The following is a 17,443-nucleotide window of genomic DNA, read 5'->3' on the forward strand; positions in this document are numbered from 1 at the left end:
GGGATCCATTCCAGATGCACATGTGAAAAAAGATATAATTTACTACAAATGCTTTTTTAAAAAACTTTAATCAACAACTAGATTATCATGAGGAGTTATATGCATTGAATCTTAGGTTTTTTTGTTTATGCCCGGTATCCATGAAATTCTCGAAATCAGTCCCTAGTTTCTATGCTGGAATCTAATTAGATAGGAGTAAAATGATGTGGTAAGAATAGAAAATAACCCTAGGAGTTCTTATAGGCCAATTCTAAAAGCCTGCAGAAGCTGGTGGATTTGCTGATCATTCTCCTCTGTAACCTTCTCCAGTTTCATGCCTTTCTCATCAACACAGAATATGGCCACTGAAGAGTGTGAATTAGCAGAATGCTGTGTCATCTTCAAAGGAAATGAGGCCAGTAAAACACCATGCTTCTGAGATATCCCTCTCAGTTCCCCCTAAAAATCTAGTAAAGCCAATAGAACAAAAATAATGCACAAAAAAGAATGACTAGGTAAGTTGAAGGACACTGACTTTTTCTCATGCATACTAGAATCTACGACAATCTAATGCCATCTGTAAGAAATATCAGGTCAGCAAGTCTTTGGGATGCTGGCCATATAGGCATACTAAGAGAACTAAGCAAGGGTGTGTGTCATGCATCCAATGACTGCCAACCAGCAAATGAGCATGTGGAACAGAGGTGTTTTCTGTTCGACCTATCGTTACTGCACCTTGCCCATTAGCACTTCTCAATAAAGCCTATTCCTTGAACATCATTTCTGGTTTGTTGCTTGTTTGTTTATTTTCCTTTGGTCTCTTGTCAACCCATCCCACTGTGCTGGCACATCTGGGCTGTGGCTATGATGAATAACTATATGTAACAATTATTTCAAGGGAAAAAATAAGAATCTAGGAGAGAAATGTGAAAGGCATAATGGATCGAATCCTTTTTTGATCTCCTCTTCTATCCCTCGTCTGGAGTCCTCTGCTTAAGTCACACTAGTGCTCTTTGCTTCTCAAACAGACCAGGTCCTCTCTTGCCTGAGGGCATTTTTGCTTTTGTATTTTCTCTTCATTGTATAATACATCTATCCCAGGAAGACATATACCTTCTCTGACACCTCTTTATGTATTTTTCAAAGAATCAGCTTGACCTTCCTATTTTAAATATATCCTATGTAATCTCTGTACTTTCTGTTCTTTTTTCTTCTGCCTTAATATGTCTAGCTAATTTCTATAATTTGTAGCAAATTCTGTCTTATTGTGAATATATCCTTGATTGGAATCCCAGAAGATTCAAAATTGGATCAAATAATTGCACCAGGAATTTATTTTTTTAAATGTGAAGATTTGGAATGTAATTTGAAATGTACCAAAAAAATTAAACTTTACTTTCCTGTCATTTCAAGTTGTGACTTACAAGAAAAGCCAATGACTTCATGGATATTATATGCTATGCATTTCCTAATGCATTGTCCACTCTCTGACTTCCTCTACTAATGCAAGCTTTATTTAGGACAGGAGTGATTTTGTTTTATTTCAGGTCTTGTTACATCCAAATCCCATGAACAGTACCTGGGACTTCATAGGATTTCATAAACATATTTTGAATAAATTATATTACTTTGCTGTACAAAGAGAATTTAAGCAGACCACTATTTTTTTTTCTGAAAGTGTAGAATAATGTTTAATGAACTGGTTCTATTGCTGCCTACAAGAATGATGTGGGCGACATTCTAATCTATAGTATCCCTTCTTTCTTTTTCTCCTACACTTATATCTTAAAGGCAGATTTTAAAAAATAGAAAATTACAATCTTGTACTCTATTAAGATGTATGAATACAAGGTACCAAAAAAAACTTAAAAAAATAAAAAATTACAAGTAGAGTTCAAAATCCTAGAAATGATTAAAACAATTACTAAGGCATCAAAAAGTTTTAAAATCACTTACCAATTTATTTCAGCTATCTGCTTTGTCCTAAATAGTATCTATAAGTCATATATCTGAATCTATTATATATATATATATATATATATATATATATATATATATAATCATGGTCACTTATATTTAGTTAGCAGTATTAATTTTAATTTTGGAGTTAGTGCAATTGTATTCTATTTAAGACTCCACCACAAATTGAGCACAGAAAAATCATTAAACTCTATGTATCTTAACTGCATCACACATATAATATAAAAGCATGGAATAAACTTTTTATCTCCCCATCCAAAAGCCTTGAGTGACTTATAATTCTTTATTCTTATGATTTATTTTTCTTAAGCAAAAATTAAATAAAATCCAATTTAAAGTGTAATAATAGTATACTTTAAAAAACAAATAGTAATATATATATATATATATATATATATATATATATATATATGGCACTTATCTTTTTTTTGTTGTTGTTTGTTCTTATTTCACTTAATTTGTCCATAGGGACAGAAACTTTTAAGTGTTGTACCAATTATAATTTGTAAAGGCTTTCCAGTGTATAAACTATCTAATTTGTGCCATCGCTGCAAAGCGGGAATTTGTAAGAGAATGTTGACCAATGTACTCAAATGCTCTTTTAATTTCATCTTAGTATATTTACTTTTCTAAACAGTATTCTTAATGCAATCAGGAGGACAAGAAGTCATAACATGTTCACTAGTGAAAAAAAGAAAGCAAACAAAAACAGCAATTGCAACCCAGAAACTGCTAACTGCTAACTGGTTATGGAAAAAATAAAATTATTGTGATGGCTTATGTTGTCTTACTCACTGAACCAGATGTCAAAGGAATGCCTGCGTCAAGAGAGATTGTTTTTTTTTTTTTTATTTTTCTATTTTCTGGTTCTCAAATTGTCATTTCTGATTGTCTGAATTTTGTTGCTAATTAATAGCTCTGAAACTGTTCTACAACACAATTCCCCATTTATTTGCATGGCTAAGTCAATAAATAACTTGAGGTAAGATAGCAGGTTCAGAATCTTTATCAGTTGTTGAGTGCAGCTTGAAGTTTTATCAAAAATAATAGAAGAAAAGCAAGTTAAATTAACTCGACCTACAAATTTTAAATGTATAAAAATGACATCCTTATTAAATTCAAAGAAACCATTCCAATTAGTACTAGCAGAAGTATTCTATCATACATGTTGAAGGAGAATGAAAAACAAGTTAGTGCCTCATTAACAATGTTCAGCCATTTTACAGCTATGAGCCATTTATGTCACAAAACAAAGCCATTCCCCGTAGAGACAATAATGGTATAGAGAGTTGTCTGTAACCTTTGTGGATCTTGGAAGCACCCATAGGGGCTACTAAAAGATAGATCACAGGGAACTTTTTCAGAGTCTCTGATTCAGTAGGTCTGGAGTGAATCTCAACTATTTGTCTTTTTCAAGCAGGTTCCTAGGCAATGCTGATGTCGCTGACCCAAAGACCAAACTTGGTTATAAACAATTTGAATTTTGCAATTACGACTTTGAAAAGGCCTCAAGGGTATTTAATCTATCTCTCTAATTTAAATTTTAATCATCATTGATGGCCAAATTCATTATTAAATTTGAGCAACTACACATATCAGACATTGAGCTGGATGCCAGTGATAGTCTGGTTAGATAATGCTCTAGGGGCATTATATAACTAACATCGAGAGTGGGAAAGACACATGACAAGTTGCTTATTATGCAGAGTTTCAGAAGGACAATGCAAAGAGGCTTTAGATTCTGAAGATTTGCTGAAAAGTATTAAACAGCAGAGAAATATGGCTAGGCTTGGATTTTTAGATTTATCTCTCTGGCCTGACAGGAAGCAATGAAGTGAAGTAGTAAATGACCGCAGTAACTCAAGTCCAAGACAGTGATGGTTTTTAAAACACTTCAGTGTTTTCATATGGCTTTTTGAATAAAAGTTTAATGCATTAAAATAGTAAAGAAGAATCTGAATGATTGGGAACAGACAGATCTGTACAACCTCGTTTCCTTTTTGGCCACCTTCATCCCCACTTACCTACCAACCCAGCATTTAGAAACTTAATCCTGCTAGATCCATTTTGGTCTTTCACACTCACGATAGTTTCTTATCTCTAAACTTTTTCACATTCTTTTTACACCAGGACATTTTGCCATCCTCCTCACATTAGTTAATCACTAATATTTTTATCTCAGCAGATGTGTTTGGATGGACTCTTTCTCTTCTATCTCTTAAATAACAAAGAGAAGCTTCCTTTTGAGAGCAGAGACTGGTATCTTTATCAGTATATTTATTATTCAGAAAGACTAGATCACAATAAGTATACAATGAACAAGTGCAATTTAGTGAAATATAAGAGCCTTTCCAGTTTAGTGAAATAAATAAGAATTTCTATTTTGACACAATAGAAACATAAAAATGAGTTGTACTTTACAAGCTGCATATAATAACAAGCAGGTCCAGAAATATAAGGGATCAAAAATTGATTGGATTTACTTAGTATATTAATGTATTTTCTATTGCTATAATGAAATTATTAAAGCTGGGTATTTTAGGCCAGGAAAAGTTTTATTTCACTCAGAGTTTTGAAGGCCGAAAGACCAAATCAGGTGGCCCTCATCTGTATAGCTTCTGGTGAAGTACCTTGTATGCATTACAACTTGGCCAAGAATTGATAAGAGAAATGGCTGTGTGGAGAAGAGACCAAGCACATATGGTGGTCACAATTTATAACAAACCTTTCTTGCAAAAACTAACTGGGCTCCCAGGAGAACTACATTAATCTTCCCCAAGGGCTGCATCCCCAATGGCATAATCATCTTCCAAAAGCCCCACCTCTTAAAGGTTCTACCATCTCACGGCACTACCCTGGGGACCAAGATTTTAGGACATAAATTTTGGGGGAACACACTCAAACCAGATTCAAACCAAAGAAGGTAAGAATATTATTGGTGACATTATAGAGAGTGTTATCCATAGAGTAGAAACAACACTGCAGAATGTTAGGAATTGGAAACCTTTACACATTTTTGTAATATTTAGTTTAATATCTATAATAACTGCAAAAGATAAGATCATTATTATGTATCATACAGATAGAGTAAGTGAAGCAGAGTTATATCACATAACTAGAAAAGATCACAGAGCTAGAAAATGACAGCATGACAGCTAGAACATCTGTCTTTAAGGGGCGAGCTTCAACCCATTTATGTGATCTTCCCTTCCTCTGTGTACACTGAATACATGAATGAAAGGAAAATAAGTCTTCTCTTTTTGAGCTTAATGTGCATCACAATTTATTATATCTACTGGCTCCCTCACTGATCTTTCTATTCTTTTATAGAGCTTCAATAAGAATTTATATTTAAAAAACCTGTTTTCACTTTACTAATTTTTTTTGTGGTACTGGGGGTAGAATCCAGGGGCTTTTTTTACCTCCAAGCCATACTCCCAAACCTATTTTATACTTTATTTGAAAATATGTTTTCACTAAGTGAAAGCCTCACTCGGTGCCTGAGGATGGCTTCAAACCTGTGCAATCCTCCTATCTCAGTCCCCCAAGTGCTGGGATTACAAGCGTGTGCCACCACACCTGGCTTATTTTGTTAAATTTAATTGTAACAATTTTTGTAACTGTTGAAATATCTACTGCTCTTCACCTGTCCTAAAGACGGTATCGTCTGCAAATTAATAAGTATGTTTTTTTGTCGTCAAAATTACTATTGATTGTATGAGACAATGAGGATGAGTTCAAAGACAAAAATGACTCATATATTGAGATAGACATTCATGTTTTGAGTTTTTGTGGAAAAGGGAAGTTCTTACAGTCCAGATTAGCTCAACATGCTTAGGAGAATAGTTTCAGTTACTAAGTTATTTAATTTCAAATTTGGAGTTAAGAGAGGTCTGGCTTATCTTAGACAACATTTCAAATATTAGCAAGGTTCTAGAGTTCCTCCATAAAATAAATATTATTGAGTAGTCTTCAGCTTTTTAGAAATAAAATGGCTCTTGTGGTCTCAGCAAAAGAGGAATGCTCTTTCCATTTCTCCTTTCCTGTTACATGGCAAGTAAAATAAGCAAACAAGATCTAAACTTAAAAAGCTTTTCCGCATCCATCTGTTGGTGATTTTAGACGAACATCAATCCTATTCACACAAGGGAGAGTGTTCCGGAAGAACTTGGGGAGAATGTGAAGACAAGCGTGAAAGCCTTTTTGTACTGTGATCTTTCTGCCATAGGTCTAGGGATAAAAGGAAAGGAAAGCTAGGTTTAAAAATAATCTTGATCAGTGATATTTTTAATTAGTAGATGGAGATAGTTGATAATAAAATGAAGAATCACTTGAAAAACGACTGACTTTTGGTGGTGATTTGTACAAAAATACAGTGACAAGAACACAACAGATGCCAATAATATCAAGACTCTGAAAGCAGAGGATGAGCCCATGGAGCCCTGGAAGATGAAAGGTTTGCTCTAATCCTCCCTCATGAAAGCAGACTTTCTTCAGAAAAGAGATTTTAGTTCTGGAAGCAAGAAACTTATATTAAAAAATGGTTGTCATTTTCTTATATTTTTTCACACTATCTTGCTCCACTCTACCCTAAAGAGAGATAAGATCTCTGAGAATCTAGTGAGAAAATGGATATCAGGTATGACATTGGGAAGGAAAGAGATCAAATGAATTGTAAAAATAAAAACTTTTCACAAAGATGAGTTCCCTTGTGCCTACCACGTTATGAGTAATTGAAACTTTCCTAGAAGTAAATAAAGATTGGTAAAAATTAAAGAATTGATAAAAATAGTACATACCTGCATTTGTTTTTAACAATTCACTGCAAACTTAATTCCCCACTGCCCTCGGTATGAATGATGTTCACTAGTAAGATTGTACCACTCACTTCCCCTCAAATGAAATAGAAAGCAAATGTGCAAAACCTTCTACTCCTTTTTTATATTTTTAAAACTTCCCCTTTTTAATCAATCATTCCTTAATTTTTTAATAAATCTTCTGGAAACATGTAGACTTTGTTTTTTCTCTCTCTCTAAAACATGCTATTCACTGTCAGATCCAGACATTGTGTAACTAGCACCTATGACTCACACCATTAGTTCCCTTCAGTGTACAAATTTCACGTTCTAATAAGAAACTGTTGACCTCAGCTTCATTAGTTAATTAGCAATAGAGAGTTTAAGTTAGGAGAAATGAATCATGCCTGCCTTACTTTTAACTCAATATTAAGAAATGTTCCCTTTGATGGCTTGCTTTCTCCTGCTGCTCTAAAGGTTTTTACATTGCTTCATGTCAAAAACAAGATTCAGTTTTCATTTTGGTGCTAATATCAAACAGCCTAAACAAAGCATTCCTAATAGAATATCACTTTAAACTCAGTTTGTTTAAATCCAGCTCTTCATTCCATTCCCAAATTGATTTTCTTCTCAAAATCTTTTCCCTCAGTATCATTCCCTTTCTAGCACAAGCATGTAACTCTTGATTAATTTTTCTACATTGAAATTTTTCTACATTAATTTTTCTACATTGAAAGTGAACACTTACCATGTTTTATTGAATTCCCAATTATTATATTTATTTTTATTTTTAAAATGTTTAAAAGCATGTATTGTAGCATTTATGTAATCAGAACGTAGGTTAATAAAAGAGATTGCCAGACCTAGGAGGCTCTTTGTTATTATTTCCAATCATTATTCCATACTTTATAGATATGAACACAATTTTCATAATAAAAACCCTATAAATACATTTTGTAAATGTATTTATAAAATATGTTTTCTCTGTATTTTATAAAATTGAAATAATATATGCAGCAATTTATTTTTTGCATCATTTTTTTAAATTGCATATGTAAAGTTAATCCACAATATTATAAATAGTAGCAGAAATTCAAATTTATTTATAAAGATGTATTTTTCATTTTTTAAAAAATATTTTGGTGCATTACAAACATACATTCTTTAAAAATATTTCTAAATTTACTTATTCAGTATGGTTAGAATTTTTTTACTTAATACAATGAGAAAAAATGGCCTAGAGTTTTTATTTTTATTATTTATTATTTATTTTTATTTTTATGGGGATCATATTGAAAATGGCATACATTCAGACTGTGCTTGGTGCCCTCTTCCCCTCCCACTTCCCCTTCCCCTTGCCCAAAAATGAGTGTCCAGGTTAACCATGCTACATTCATACTTTTACACATATATGGATGTAGCTCCTCCACTAATCAACCTCAAACTTCCTCCTCTCCTACCCTTCCATTTCAGCTTTGCTGAGGTTTCCCCTTTATTATCTGGAGTCCCTCTGGTATTACTAACAGTCCCTAGTTTGGGCATTTTTGAGAAAATATATGTTCCTTCTCTTTCTGTGCTTAGCTAATCTCATTTAACATAATGTTCTTCAGCTCTTTCCATCTTCTTGCGAATGACATGATTTTGTTCTTCTTTATAACCTGAATAGAATTGCATTGTGTGTATTTTCCATAATTTTGCAATCTATTCATCCATTGATGGAGACCTAGGTTGGTTCCATTTTTGGGCTATTATGAATTGTGATGCTATGAACATGTGCATGCATATGTTACTGTAGTTCTCTGATATCAACCCCTAGGAAAAGATACCCAGCAGTGGTATAGCCTTATCATATGGTGGATCTATTCCAAGTTTTCTAAGGAATCTCCACACTGATCTCCATAGCGGCTGAAGTAGTTTGCATTCCCACCAACAGTGTAAAAGAGTTCCTCTTTCACACATACTTGCCTCCGTTTGTTATTATTACTAAAGGAGAGCATAGGATTAACAGACCAACATACAGGCACAGACAGTAACTTTCTCAACAAGACCTCCTATGTGCAGGAAATTAAAGCAATAATTAACAAGTGGGATGGCAGCAAACTAAAAAGTTTCTTCGCATCAAAGGAAACCATCAACAACCTAAAGAGAAAGCCTACAGAATGGGAGATCTTTACCAACCACCACTCTGGTAGAGGGCAATACCCAGAATATACAAAGAGCTCAAAAGACTCTACACTAGCAAAACAAATCACTCAATCAAGAAATGGGTACCTGAAATGAATAGACATTTCACAAAAGAAGACATACGTGAAGATATTCAACACTATTAGCCATTAGGGATATGCAAATCAAAACTATGCTGAGATTCTATCTAACCCCAATCAGAGTGGCAAGCATAAATAAATCAAATAACAACAAATATTGGCCTATATTATTTTCTTATAATGTTATGGTTAGCTTTGGAATTTTTTTTTGTCCACATAAAACAGATTGAAAAACACATGTCATTTTTTTTATATCCTAGCAAAATTTGTGTATATGTGAGATTGATCAGTGAGTGTTAACAGATCTTGAAGCTTTATTTGTTAGGAGGTTTAAAATTTGAAATTCAATTCTTTCACAGATTTAAAAACTTCAGACTTTAAAAGTATTGTATTGGATAATATGGGTTTTCTAGAACCTTTGCTATTAATTTGTGGCACTGAGTTTCTCATTATCTCTCACTACTTTTATAACTTGTAGATTATGTATAATCATGCTCCCATTTGTCATTGCTAACATCAATTTTTTTATATATTTTTATTCTTGACCAGTGTTGGCAAACTTTATTACTTTATTAGCTTTTTAAGAAATGAAGTTTTAGCTTTACTTGCATTCTTTTTCATGTCTCTTAATTTTTTTCTTCTTTTTCTCTTCTAGTTCTCTTTATTTGTTTCTGCATTTCTCTTTACCTAAAACTTATTCAGTGTGTGTGTGTGTGTGTGTGTGTGTGTGTGTGTGTGTATGCGTATGTGTGTCTGTGTGTGTTTGCTATTTCAAAATAATTGTTGATTTACAGAGTCATAAAGAATATGTATTAAATTTTTTATATACTTCACTGAGTGTCCTCTGGTGGTAATATCATTTGTAAAACAATAGTATAATACTGCAACTAGGAAATTTTCCTTGCTGTTATTTACCAATATTACTTGAATTTTATTAAATTTACCTGTACCCGTGTGTGTATGTGTGCACTTGTAAATTTCATTCTATTCACACTTTTCACATGTGTAGATTTCTTAACCATCAAATTCAAAATGGTGAACTGTACTATAAGATCAAAGATGATTTTTGATAGCCACATCAATCTCTCTTACCACTAGGTATTTTATTCTTGACAATCAGTAGTCAGCTCAGAGCCTCCATAATCTTGTCAGTTAAGGAATGTTACATTAATAACCAACTAAAGTGGGAAATATATTTTTGAAAAGAAGACATATGGATGGCCAACAGGTTTATGAAAAAACGTTCACATCTTTAATCATCACTGAAAGGCAAATCAAAACCACAATGAAATGTCACCTTACCCAAGTAAGCATGGCCATTATTAAAAAGACTAAAGATGACAATTGCTGGCAAAGATGTGGATAAGAGAGAATCACTTTATCCTATTTGTGGGACTATAACCCGTTATGGAAAACATTTGGAAGCTTTTCAAAATTTTAAAATATAACTACAATATAATCCAGCAATTCCACTACTGAGTATATATGCAAAGGAAATTAAGTCAGTATGTCAGTGAGACACCTGTATTTCCATATTTACTATAGAACTATTCAGAGTAACTAAGAAATGGAAATAATCTAAGTGCCCATTATCTGATGAGTGGATAAATAAAACGTGCCACACATATACAATAAAATACAATTCATTCAGACAAAAGTGTGAATTACTGTCATTTGCAACAACATGGATGAACCTGGAGATTACTAGATGAAGTGAAACAAGCCAGGCACAGAAAGAGAAGCACTGAACAATCTGATTCATATTTCGAATCTACAGAAGTTGATTTTATGTAAGTAGAGTACAGTGGTGGTTACCAGAGTCTGGGGATAATAGAGAGAAGAAAGAAATGGAAAAAGTTTTATCAGTGGGTACTAAGCAACAATTAGGTAAAAGAAGATATTCTGGTGTGCTATGTACAGTGGAGAAAATATAGATAACAATAATGTGCTATGCATTTCAAACGGCAGTAAGAAGAATGGACTTTAAAGATTTATACCATAAAGAAAGAACAAATGTTTGAGGACATAAGTATGTTTAACCTGATTTAAAGATTATATAATGTATACATGTATCAAAAAACTACATTATGTATCTTCATTAGTATGTGTACTATTTATCTCTTTATTATTAGTCACATAAATTAATTGAATATATTATAAATTTTATAATTTAAATATATTTGTGTTTTTTGCTCTCTAGTATATAATTCTGGATTTTGTTGTTTGCTGTGTCTTTCCTTAAGCAAACTATGCTTTATCTCACCTTAGAAGCCCACTTGTCCTGGAATTCAGGAGTTTATGAATATGTTACCTTCTTCCCAGTATGTATTTAAATGTGTTTAGTGCTTTAGGTTAGTCTAATAATCATTCTTTTGGATAGATACCCAGAAGTGTTACTGCTGAGTCATATAATAGATAACTTCCCATTTTTCTGAGAATTCTTTATACTGTTTTCCAAAGTATTTGCACTAATTGGCAATCCCAAAAATGTATTAGATTTCCCACTTCTTCATATCATTCTCCAGTATTTGTTATTGTTTGTGTTTTGAATGGTTACTAAACTAATACATGTGTATCTTTGTTCATAGTCTCACAATTCACAATTGCCAAACTATGGAACCAGCTGAGATGTCCATCAACAGATGAATGGATTACAAAACTGTGGGATATGTACACAATAGAATTTTACTCAGCCATAAATAAGAACAAAATTAAGTCATTTGTGGGAAAATAAATGGGACTGGAGAACATGCTAAGTGAGATTAGTCATTTTCGAAAAGTAAGAAATTGGATGCTCTCCCTAATATATGGAAGCTAGGGAGAAAAAGAGTCATAGGGGGAACTCTAGATGAGAAAGAGGAAACCATAGATTAGAAAGTAAGGCAACTTAACTAAGGGGGATGGGAGGGGAAGGAGAGAAATTTCCTAATGTACATGATGTACATTCACAAACATATCAATCACTAAGCCAAACATGAAAAGAAGGGAGGGGGAGGGAATGGGGTGGGAATTGAGTAAGGGCTCAATGAGTGATGCATGCATGCATGCCTCTACCAACTTGTACCCTATTAAGATGTATGACTACACTGCACAATTTTATATACATATGTGTGTATACTATATCATAGAAGTGTAATAACCAACAAAATTAAATTTTGTTATTATGTTATATAGTCTAAGATAAGAAATCTAAAATGTACCACAAGTAAAAAGATTTATATATGTGAAAAATATTTCAGTCTCAGTACTCTGTATGGGTAAGGGAGGAAATGGAATGTCAAGGGGTCACCAGTTATTGTGTGCATGTATGTCACTGTCAACATGATTTATATTATTACATGAGAGTATAATGCACCAATAAGAGCATATAAAAAGATGCTAGAAAATGACAATGAACTTCCCTACATCCTCTTTCAAATATTCTATGGAAAATAATCCTAAATACAAATGTAAATGAAAAGTTATGAAATAAATTGTACAGTTTATTTATTTATTTATTATTTATTTATTTATTTATTTATTTATTTATCTACTTATTTTTACAGTATCAGGGATGGAACCCAGGGGCATTCTACCTCTGAGCTACATCCTCAGCCCTATTTTTTAGTCTTTTTTAATTTTTTGAAACAGGGTCTCACTAAGTTGCAAAGGGCCTCGCAAAGTAGCCGAGGCTGTCCACAAACCACGATCCTCCCATCTCAGCCTCCTGAATGCTGTGATTACAAGCATGTACCACTATACCTGACTTTAATTTATTTTTAAATAATTTAAAATTATGTTTTAATCTTTTTGTGGGTGTGTTACTGGGGATAGAATTCAGGGGCATTCTACCCTTGTACTACACCTCTAGCCCTACTTTTTTTAGTTTTATTTGGAAACAGGGTCTCACTAAGTTGTTGAGGGCTTCACTAAGTTTCTGAGACTAGCTGCAAACCTGTTATATTCCTGTCACAGTCCTCCAAGTACTGGGATTACAAGCATGCTCTACCACATCCAGCCATGTTTTAATCTTTTCAGGCTACTATTACAAAATACTATAAATTACATCATTTATGAAGAACAGAAATGTGTATTTTATATTGCTGGAGATTGAGAAGTCTAAAATTAAGGCACTGGTAAATTCAATATCTGGTCAGGGCTACTTTCTCATTTCAGAGGCTACCTCTTCCTTGTGTTCTCAGATGATGAAATAAAAAAGAAAGCTCTCTGGGATCATTTTCATAAAGACACTGTTATGGTTTTGATTTAGAATGTCTCCCTATACCTTATGTAATAAAGGAAATCATGTTGGATATGGGGGTTGGTTGGGGTTACTGAAGGTGTGATCTCTGGGATTATATATGGTGTCTCTCTTCTCCTTCTTCTTCTTCTTCTTCTTCTTCTTCTTCTTCTTCTTCTTCTTCTCTCTCTCTCTCTCTCTCTCTCTCTCTCTCTCTCTCTCTCTCTCTCTCTCTCTCGTGCGCGCGCGCTCTGCCTCCCTGAACCATGCATTGATGCACTGAGCTCTGCTGACTTCACCTGACCTCACACAGAATGAACTCTGAAATCTCCAGAACTCTGAGCAAATGAACCTTCCTTTCTGTAAGTTGTGTGATGAGTTGTTTTAGAATACAGCAGTGGAAATGTTAACTGAAACGGACACTAATCCCATTCATGATTAATCCACTGTAATGATCTAATCATATCAATGAAGACACACTTCCTAAAATCATAACTTTGGGAAAAAAATTTCAATACATGAATTTAGGTGTGTACAACATTCTATAAAAGATCATAGCAAATAAGTGCTATTATTTTTATACATTCTTTCTAGTATGATTTTATTTGTGCATTATGGTCTCATCATCATTTGACAGTAATATCCATGCATATAGTACTTGTTGGGTGCCCCCCAGCTCCACCACCTTTTTCCATACATAGTCCTGACATTGACCTTGGTATGAATTATTTAATACCATTTTTGGTAATTGCCCTTTGCTTTCTTTGTATTTTTCACATGTTAACACTACAAACTTTAGCAACTGATTCTCTATGTAGTATTTTCTGTTGTTTCACAAGTGATAATGTCATTAAACTGGCAAGTTGAGGTTACTGAGACTAAGCTATTTTTTCATTGATAAATTCAAGAGAATTTGAACTAAATACAAATATTTAGTAGTTCAGTCTATGCTTGTCAAAATTTTCAAATAAAATGTTTTGATTTTTGTTTTATGCTTGTTGATTTTTTAAAATGGTGAGTGTCGGGGCCCACTCGGCTGGACCGAGATGGCACCCAGGCTTGTTGCCAGCGTGGATTCAAGATGGCGCCTAGGCTTGCAGCCAAGTCATGAGACTCACAAGATGGACGTCTCCTTGAGCATGCGCAGTGTGCTATGCTACGTGCCTGCAGAATGATCAGTGACGCAAAGCCTCATGCTACCACCAGCCTGCCTATGAGAGAGTCAGAAATGTGCATGCCCTAGCCGTGGGAAGCTTGGGGTTGGTAGGGAATAGAGGGAGGGATTATGATGCTGATATATATTGTGCTTGCTGTACGCATTAAGAAGGAAGAATAGACATATTATTGAGACATATTAAGGATCCATTAAAGAAGAATTCATATTTCAGCTGAAGAGGTGTCTGTGTCGTTCTCTAAGCCCCTGCGGGTCGGAGTCTTAGAGGACGATAGGTGAGAAAGTTAATTAAGGAGTTCCCTTAAGTGAATATCAATATCCTTAAAGTATCCAAAGTATATTTTTGATTGTGCAATGGCTCATGCCTATGATCCCAGTACTTGAGAGGCTGATACAGGAGGATTCCAGATTAGAGGCCAGGCTCATTAATTTAGTGAAGACCTACACAACTTAGTGAAACCCTGTTTCAAAATTAAAAAATAGAAAACCTGGCATGGTAGCGCATGCTTTTAATCCCTGCACTTGGGAGGCTGAGACAGGAGGATTGCACAGGTTCGAAGACAGCCTCAGCTACTTAGTGAGGCTCTCAGCAACTTAGTGAGACCATTTTCCCAAACAAAGTAAAAAGTAGGTTTGGGAGTATAGCCCAAGGGTAGAAAAACCCCTGGGTTCTACCCCTAGTGCCACAAAAATAAATAAATAAATAAATAAATAAATAATAAAAATATTTTAAAAATAGGTCTGGGGACAAAGCTCTGAGGTAGAATGCCCCTGGGTTTAATCTCCAGTACTACACACAAGCAAAAAATTATGTTTTTGGAATACACAATAATGAGAAGAGCAGAAAGTGAGCATAGCAAATAAGTAAACACTTCCTGCACAGGCAGAGGATTTATTAGGAAAATAATTAGAGATCACAAAATTCTTCTCTTGTTAGAATCCTTGGGATTAGTGGCAAACATTGAAAAAGACAAAGAGAGCATTAAGGTGGTGAGAACAATGCAAAGCAATTTAGAACACAAAAGGGGAACATGAACTAGATAACATAAAAGGGAAAATTCTGATGAGATGAACAGGGTTACAGAAGACATACAAACAGGAGTACAGAGATACGATTATACAAAGAGATAGTAGGGCAAACTGAAGGTCAAACACTCAGTAATGTCTTATCAATGCATACACTATGATTTAAAAAGAAGTACAGAAACAGTAAGAAAAATGCAAGATCAATGTGGCCTCAGAGTCAAAAGAGCTAATTAGAAATAAAGCAATGGAGAGGTCATAAGTAATAGGAATATTTTTACATATTATTAAAAAAGATAGGGAGCAGTGCTCTCCTAAGACACAATTAACAAAAGACAATGGTGTGTCTCTGTATGTCACAGAGTCACAAAAGAGAATATATACTGAGAGTAGATGTTATTGACAAAATAATTTAAATTAGCAATGAAACAAACTGAAGTTAAAGAAGTCCAAAATTGATGGTTTAATGTAAAAACGTACAAGGTACTTTTGAGTACTTCAACTATAAAATCCTCTAAATGTATTAAGAACATCTTTTTTTTTCTTTTTTCTTTTTTCTTTCTTTCTTTTTTTTTTTTTTTTTTTTTTTTTTTTTTTTTTTTTTTTCAGTACTGGGGTTCCTGGAAGCCAGGGCTACACTCACAGACCTATTTTATATTTTTATTTGGAAACAGCGTTTCTTAAGCCAACATGGCTGGCTTGGAACCTGCGCGATCCTCCTTTCTTTGCCTCCCAGACCTGGGGATTACAAGTGTGCACCACCACGCCCGGCTAAGAACATCTTTCTAATAATAATACATCATGTTAGCATATTTATAAACTTTTAAATTGATACTTCTTTTCCATTTACAGAAATGTCTTAGTCTTTGGTAATTTTCACTATTATTTAAATGAAAATTGTACTGCTCACGTCCAAGTGTCGTTCTGTGGATGCTCATTATTTTGTACTAACCCAGCACATGATCTGATAAAGGCCTTAAGTTATTATTGCTGCCTTATTAATGGTACCTTCCACCTGAGAATGGCATTCTGTCATAGTCCACTAGATGTCACTCAAGGTAAGGCTTCCCCCTCTAACAGCCCCAGCTCCCCTTCATCTTCAAACAAAATAAATGCTTTTTAATTCTGGGCTCATTATTCTTATTTGAGAGATAGATATTTATGGATTTATATTGGTTTGGATTGTAATGTTTTTCATTCTCATTGTTCTTTTATAGATGGGCATCTTCTGTGTATAGAATAAAACATTTAAAAATCTATCAATAATAGTTTTATTTTATATGAAATACACAAAATGCTATAGAAAAATAAATTGGAAGTCTTTATTAGAGCCATAGTTTATGGATATGTAGTTATCTATAGTATAATTTTATTTGGGGGCATGCAATTAGTAAAAATCCATTTTTTTATTTTTTTATTTTTATTTTTATTTTTGGTGGTACTGGGGTTCCTGGAAACCCTTCTGCCTCCAGGCTATACTCCCAGACATATATATAGATATATATAGATATAGATAGATATAGATATAGATATCTATATATATAGATAGATAGATAGATATATTCTTTGATATATATATATCAAAGATATATCTATCTATCTATCTATCTATATAGATAGATAGATAGATAGATAGATAGATAGATATAGATATATAATGATTTTTTTTTTTGAAACAGGGTTTCCTAAGCCAGCAAGGCTGGCTATGAACCTATGCGATCCTCTTGTCTCCGCCTCCCAAGCACGGGGATTACAAGCAGGCACCACCACACCCGACCACAAATCCATTTTTTAAAAATCAGTTTTATTGGAGCTGAGCTGTATCTCACTGGCAAAGTGCCTGCTTTGCTGGTGCAGTGCTCTAGGTTTGAACCCCAGTTCTAAAAAGACAAAAAAAGAAACCCTGAAAAAATAAGAACAAACAAAAATCAGTTTTATCAATTGTGTTAGTAGACAAATGTTGTTATTGGAAGATACAAAATAACATATTTTGACAACATGTAGTTTT

The sequence above is a fragment of the Muscardinus avellanarius genome (genome assembly GCF_963383645.1).
Source record: "Muscardinus avellanarius genome assembly, chromosome: 5".
Classification (NCBI taxonomy): domain Eukaryota; kingdom Metazoa; phylum Chordata; class Mammalia; order Rodentia; family Gliridae; genus Muscardinus; species Muscardinus avellanarius.